The sequence below is a fragment of the Myotis brandtii genome, unplaced genomic scaffold (assembly GCF_000412655.1).
Source record: "Myotis brandtii unplaced genomic scaffold, ASM41265v1 scaffold775, whole genome shotgun sequence".
Lineage (NCBI taxonomy): Eukaryota > Metazoa > Chordata > Mammalia > Chiroptera > Vespertilionidae > Myotis > Myotis brandtii.
Window position 1 is genome coordinate 60,255 of NW_005371106.1, and position 7,928 is coordinate 68,182.

Sequence of the window (7,928 nt, forward strand, 5' to 3'; positions counted from 1 at the left end):
ATATATTCTTATATGATCTTCTACCCTGTTTTGGGTACAGATCTCCTAAAACCCTAAGTGATGAGAAAAATCAATGTGCCTTTGTTATGTTAATGAAGTGGCTTTTGGACTGCACCTAAGGATGGGGCCTGGCTGCCAGGAGAACCAACCATGTGATTAAAGGTTTGGAATTTTCAGTCCTACCCCCAGACCTCTGGGAAGGGGAAAGGAGCTGGAGGTTGAATCAATTGCCAATGTCCAATGATTTAATCAATCATGACTCTGTAATGAAGTCACCATGAAAACTCAAAAGGACAGGGTCCAGACAGCTTCCGGGTTGGTGAGCTCAAAGAGGTGCTGGGAGAGGCACGGATGCTCCACACCCTTTCCCCACACTTTGTCTTATGCTTCTCTACCATCTGGCTGTTCCTGAGTCACAGCCTTTTTAGAAAAAGCTGGTAAATAGTACTAAAATGTTTCTCAGAGATATTTGAGCCACTATCTAGCAAATGAATGGAACGTGAGGAGGGAGTTATGGGAGCCTCTGGATTATAGCCAGTCAGTCAGAAGCACAGGTAACAACATGGACTCTCAGCTAGGGTCTGACGTGAGATTTGGGGGTGGGGGTGGTCTTGTAGGAATGATCCCTTAACCTGTGGATTCTGTTGCTATCCCTGGGGAGATAGTGTCAGAATTGAATTAAAGTCTTGGGCATCAGCAGGGTGTCTGGGAATTGCTTATTGGGGTAGGGAACCCTCACACACACAAATTTGAAATTTGGGTCCCAGAATACTCCTATGAAGCCAGAAAGTGACCAAACCAACAAAATTAAGCTTAATGGAGATTGATTAAAGGTTAAAAATGGAAGTTTGCCTTCACTAGCGTAGTATGCTGTGCGAGATCTTAGCAACAGCTTCAGTGTAAAGCAGTGGGGGAGTGAGTTAAGGATGAGTTTGGATGAACAGAATCTCAATGTGAGCCATCAGTGAGCTATCTCTTCATACTACAGAGGTGAATGGCATCTGTACCAGCCACGGTTTTTTGGCTGCAAACAACAGAAACTGACTTCAGCTAACTTACGCAAAAAAGAGGTATTTATTGGAAAATTATCTCTGCTCAGAAACTTGGCAGGAAGCCTACATAGCAGGGTCAGGAATGGACAAGACTTGGAGGACCTAGGAAGCAGGAACCAAAGGAGAAGTCTGATAACAGGAATGGCAGGGTCGGAACCCCTCTATAAACAGAGGCCCAAGACCAGGGCAAGAGAAACTTTATTCCCAGCAGGTTCTGAGCTAGCCAGGCTGAGACCTGAGCTGAAGTTCTCAGTTGCCATCTTGCTCTTCAATGGAACACAGCCAGTTCAAAGGGGAACATATTTAGCAGAGGCACCTCTGGGACATCTGGTTTTCACCAAAGACACTCTGAAAGCTGCTGCCAAGGGCACTCAGTAGAAAGACCTGCCTCTCATTACCCCACAGAATAGAATTAGGGACAATAACTAAGTACTGTAGAAGTTTCAAGGAGACAGAGTTGAAATCAACATAACCAGGGACGTTCTAATAAATAGAGTTATTCAGCAAGGGATTTAACAAACTTTCATGATGGTGAGCTTGCTGACCACAGCAATTGTTCAAAGAAAAGCTGAATTCCCTCTGATAGGGAATAAGGTAGGGGACCCCTGCATTAATAGGAAATAGATTAGACAATTTATAGGGTCACTCAACTTCTTGATTTGAAATGATCTTGCTTAAGTCACTTGTTTGAGTTATATACATCAAAACTAAACTTTTGCAATCATACATTTTAATTATAAATGATTAAAATATTCTTTCTTTTTCTAAAAATGTTTTTTATTGATTTCAGAGAGAGGAAAAGAGAGAGAGAAAGAGAGAGAGAGAGAAACATCAATGATGAGAGAGAATCATCGATCAGCTGCCTCCTGCACTTCTCCACTGGGGATCAACCCTGGGCATGTGCCCTCACTGGGAATCAAACCGCGACCTTCTCGTTCATAGGTCGATGCTCAACAATTGAACCACACCAGCCGGGACGATTTGAAAATTCCTTAGGACAGCACCATGTTGGAGAACACATCTCTCAGTAAGTCCAGTAGAGCCACTGTTTCCTTCATGATTACAGCACATCTGTTTCTTCAGTTGAGTATAAAATGGAGCAGACGGGTCATGTTAAAAAAACAGAAAAACAAAAAACCTTTCAACACAAAAATAACAAAACACGCCTGCTCTGTAAGGTTCATAAAACCTGAGACCAACTGAAAAAAAGGTCATATTCTAATTTCCCATCCATCAGTCTGTAACCACTGAATGTATTGGTAGCTAGAATAGCTGTGTGTGTGTGTGTGTGTGTGTGTGTGTGCACGCACATACATGCTCACACTGGCATCTTTCCCTCTTTCTCTTTCATCTAGCAAATTGCTGAATTTCCATATATTTAATGTTTTGATGAAATTTCATTGTTTTGGGAAATCATTTACTCATTAACTCCATGAGTTGGGTTTTTAAAAAATCACCAGACAGATCTCCTCTTAATCTGTGTTTCATAGGTACTCAGCATCTATATTTTTTAAGATGACATCCCCAGTGGTCAACTCCTAGGCACTGGGCTGGGGGCCTGCAGCTGAGACCCTGGCCACAATGGTGAGCTGGGGAGGGGCCAGATCTCCCTCCCAGGGAGGTCATCTGAAAGGTGAGTTTGATCTCAGCACACAAGAGCACCATGAAAAGTAATTCCCATCATCAGAGCTAAGGGGCACATTGAAAGCCTTGCTGAGGATATGAAGCAAGGAGCAAGGGGAGCTGAGAACCCCAAGAACAGACCATGTCAGGGCCTTATTATGGGAGGAGGTGACACAGTGGTCTCAAGGCTGATATTCCCGAGGGCTGGTGGCAAAGGTTTTGAGGTAAAAACCACACCAAACAGTGCTCTCTGAATGAACTTGGCCTAGAATAACAAAAATGATGATGATGAAAACAGCATCTTTCTAAGTCAGATGGAAAAGGACAAGAACCATATGATTCTACTCACATATGGGATATAAAACAAAAGCAACAAATAGACAAACAAAACAAAACTCATAGACACAGACAACAGAAGTGTGATTACCAGATGGGTAGGGGAATGGGGGAGGACCAAGTCAGAAAAGGAGTAAAATATATGGTGTTGGAAGGAGACTAGACTCTGGGTGATGAACACACAATAGAGTGTACAGATGATGTATTATAAAGTTGTACACCTGAAACTTATATGATGTTATTAACTAATGTTATCCCAATAAATCTCATTTAAAAATACACACAAAACATTGTTTTCCTAAGAGTCCAAGCACTAAGTTAGGTGCTTTACAAATATCACCTTTATTCCTCAGAAGAGACCTGGAACCTAATTTTCAGGTAAAAAAACAAGGCCACACCCAAGGACAAAGTGCTTTTTTAAATATATTTTTAATTGGTTTCAGAGAGGAAGGGAAAGGGAGAGAGAGACAGAAACATCAATGATAAGAGAGAATCATTAATCAGCTGCCTCCTGCATGGCCCCTACTGGGAATGGAGCCCACAACCCGGGAATGTGCCCTTGACTGGAATCGAACCTGGCACCCCTCAGTCCGCAGGCCAGCACTCTATCTGCTGAGCTAAGTCAGCTATAGCAGAACAAAGTGCTTTTTATGACTTGACTGTGTCCAGTCACATGGCCAAGCTCAGCATCAATGGGGAGAGAAGCACAGTCTGCTCTCAGCCAGAGGCCCTGGGTTGCAGGACAGCGGGTGTGGATGTACAATCCTATCACAGGGGAATAAAGACTTGGAACCACATTTCTCATCAAAAAATAAAAACAGTATTATAGGCACTTTAAAGGCCACATTGAAAAAGCACTGCTGTAACATGAGGTGCTACCTAATACTAAGGCGATGCAGAAGTAATTAGCACAGCCCAAAATAAAAAGACTAGTATTCTCTCTACTTCGTGAGAGGGCACAATGCAAGTTTATACATAACTGGCATCTTTTTAAAAAATTGGTTTTGTTAATAAAAGTCATTTTCTTTCACCACAGAGAAGAGAATATTGAAACATATAAATCCTGATACATCACCAATGGCTTTCCCTTTGGTTGCCCTCACCAACCAAATATCTTGCCTTAACCCCCCTTCCCAATATACTCAACTGTACCAAGAAGATGCAATCTTTCTTAAAAATAGCAATCGAGCATACTTCAAAATAGCTGTGTGGATCAAATGAGGTGATACATGTCAAGCACTTATTAAGGGGCCAGGCCCAGCTTACAGGCTCAATACCTAAGAATGGAGAGCTGCTGTTGTAATTTTCCACTCTTCTCCCAGCCATAACAGCAGCAGCCCATGGTTCTAGTTACTAAACACTTGCTGAATCGACCTTATCATTAACTGAGTGTTCCTCTTTAGCTCTCTGCCCAAGAAGGTGCTAGAGGCCCATGGTTAGTCCACCTGGATGGGGGTCAGAGGCAATTGCAGAAGGAGGATGTTGTAGCCCATTAAAACCCATTAAAACTCTGGGTGACAAAGTCCATCACAAATGCTTAAGGCAGTGGTTCTCAACCTTCCTAACGCCACGACCCTTTAATACAGTTCCTCATGTTGTGGTGACCCCCAACCATAAAATTATTTTCGTTGCTACTTCATAACTGTCATTTTGCTACTGTTATGAATTGTAATGTAAATATCTGATATGCAGGATGTATTTTCATTGTTACAAATTGAACATAATTAAAGCATAGTGATTAATCACAAAAACAATATGTAATTATATATGTGTTTTCCCATGGTCTTAGGCGACCCCTGTGAAAGGGTCGTTGGACCCCCAAAGGGGTCGCGACCCACAGGTTGAGAACCGCTGGCTTAAGGAATTATCCACTTTTGCTTTCTCTTTGCCTTTGCTTGACGCCATCAACAGAGACAAGGAAAAGTTAACTTCATCTTACTCATTTGACATACGTTACTAAATGCTACTAGTTACCAAGCCAGAAAAAAACACTGAAGAGAGAGCCCATTATGATGATGAACAAAACCCAATCTTGGCCCTGTGTTGTTCACAGGCTCGTGGGGAAGATCAACACTCAACAGTCAGACCTTAAGCAGCCTCACCAGAAGTGAGAAGAGCTGCTCTGTGGGCCCGGGTGACGTACGCTTTGACTGAATTAGTTTTCCAAATAACAGAAATTGAAAACATCGTTCAGTGTCAGCATATGATTATGTATCTTCCTGGAAGCAAATCTTCGTTGAATAAATAGCTGGTGTCTTGGGAGCCTCTATATGTTTTGGTCTTGCTCTGGTGACTACATGGGGAGACTTGGTAAATATTTGCTGCTGAGATGAAGGAGCCTCCATCAAGTAGCATTCATTCTGAGTCCTGTTGACCACACAGCTGCTCCCAGACACACTTCTGACTGGTTGTCGCCTAAGGAACCTGAAAGGTGCTTCACTCTGCCTTCCCCTTCCCACCTGCCCCATCTTCGGTACAGGCTGTCCCTGAATCCTGCTCCTTTCTGGTCTCTCTGCTATGGGTACCTTCTGCCCACTTTCCCGTTTCCCCTCTGCAGAGAGAGAGGTGCTGCAGAATGCAGCTCCGGACAGGGCAGCCTCCAAGCCAACATGGGCTGGCTGCCCTTTTCCAGAGCCCACAACATCTTGAAGATATTTGTAATTTTACACCAACTGGAGGATATAATTCATTGCTTGCTGAATCAAAGTCCACCCGCTGCCAGAGGATTCCAGAGATCATTTGTATGATCATTAAAAAGTAAAAACAAAACGAAATGGTTCTACTCTCACCCTGCCCTCCCTCACACACAAATGTACCCGCAATCACCATTGGTTCTTGCCCTTAGAATAGCATATACCCCTTGCTGCTTGCCCCTGCCTCCCACTCCTGAGTCTCTAAAAAGAAAAGGTTCCACTCATATTGGGATATGCAGACTTTGTGAATGCAAATCAGACCCAGGCAAACTGCAAGGTTAAGAGTGAATTACTGTCAGCTCTAAGGGGCTTGAGGGAGAGAGGGAATCCCAGCCAAGGAGAGGGATGCAGGCTCGCTCTCCAGGGCAGTTAATCGTCTGTAAATGCAAAGGGATGGCACAAAGAGCCTCGGCAGCTTGCTAAGTCTCTGCTTTCCAGCTGGGGCCATGGGGTCAGGGCAGTTTGATAAGCCCCCCCGCCCCTCGCCTGGACCATGGGGGACAGGGGAAAATCAAAGTGCTAACCGACAGGAGAGGCTGGGGAAACTACGGTATTTTTCCTGGCCATCCAGGGCTAATAGGCACTCACCCGGGCACAGGTGCTCTGGACTTGACTCTCCCCTTGGTTTCTACATGCAGAAGCCGAGTGAAGGTCAATAGCCAACCACATGCAACAGGTTGTTCAATAGTAGTAACTGCTGCCATCTATTGAAGGTTAAATATGTGTCCTGCACCTTGAACCCTATAGATACACAATCTTATTTAACCCCAGCTGCAGCCCTTTGAGGCCAGGTACCATGCTAATCCCATTTTTACAGATGAGGAAAGTAAGGCTCAGAGATATCAGTGATTTGCCCAGGATCTTGCACTTGTTGAGAGATGGACGCAGGATCTGAACTCAGGCCTGTCTGATTTAGAAGCCACTGTTTGGAATCAGTAGACTACTCTCTCTCCCCAGAAACTGAAGGAAACCCATGACATGAAGTCTTTTTGAACTGAAAACAAGAAAAAGGTTGTATTCCCCTGAACACACGGTAGATTGTCCCCACTTCAGTGGAGATAAATGTAAAAATAACTAGGAGACTATTTGTGGCTCAACTACAGCAGCAGCCAGTTATGTCCTTTCAACATAGTCTGAGTTTTGTTTCCATATTCCCATTCTCTACGTCTTGGCTTCCTACACCTTCCTAATCCTCTGTGTGTGCATTTGCTTGTTTTGGTTTTTTTATGTGGTGTGAGTTCCTGCCATCCACTGCAAATCTTTTGTAGAATGAGATGGGAAATAGAAATATGGAAAGGACAGGTGGACACAGAGATTGGTGGATGATTGGACTGATAGATGGGTGGATGGATGGACATGCACAGTGGATAAGAGATGGACAAATGAACAAACACGTGGACAGACAGATGATAAACAAGAGGATGAATGATTGGATGGACAAACTGATAGGCAGATGGACAAATAAACAGATGGGCGGAGCTGCCATGACCCATATGTATACTGGTTCTGACTGACACCCACACCAGCTGCCTAGCGGTCTGAGAATGACAGCGGACCACATGGTAATAGCACCCTGAGGGCAGAGAGGCCTGAGAGGTCCTCTGAAGTCATGCTATTTGGCATCTGTTACTAAGGGCTGGATCTTTCATAACTGGTCAGTAAGGAGGGAGTAGGAATGGCTTAATACAAACACAGGACCACTGCTCCAGTCCACCTCCTCTGCCAGGCCCTGTTCTGCTGCCCTGCTTCTTGCCGCTACCACCACCCCACATTTTCCATACCCCCAGGGGACCTAACCATCTCTAATGACCAACATTATCTTTTCCAGCTTTTATCTTTATGCATGGATTTTTGCACCCTACATCTCCACATGCCACCCAAGTCAAAGTATAAATACCCTGAGGGTAAGAAACATATCTCTTACCTCTGTTTTTATAGTACTTACCTCAATGCATGTTAATGACAAAATGGAAAGCTATCTCATGGAATGCATCGTAAGTGTGAATTATGGGCTTCTGTAGTTAGGGAAGTTTTTTTTAGCCTCTTTAAGCATTGTCACAAAAACCACTGTTCATGGAAATGTTCCAGTGCCACCACAATGTCTATTTATTGAGTGCTTACTAAACACATCTTATATCAGCATCACCAACCTTTCAGACCTCATGGACCACCAGTGATGTGTGGACCACCGGTTGGCGACTGCTGTCCTATATAATAAAAGGCT

General features: G+C 43.9%; 1 long non-coding RNA gene across 1 annotated transcript in view; it reads left to right on the forward strand.

The window, feature by feature from the left end:
- Positions 1-7,691, forward strand: part of LOC106724241 — an 18,978-nt gene extending 11,287 nt beyond the window's left edge. The window contains exons 2-3 of the long non-coding RNA XR_001359984.1: positions 6,491-6,495; positions 7,680-7,691. This is a non-coding gene — a long non-coding RNA (uncharacterized LOC106724241). The remainder of the gene's footprint in view (positions 1-6,490; positions 6,496-7,679) is intronic.
- Positions 7,692-7,928: the final 237 nt, after the last annotated feature.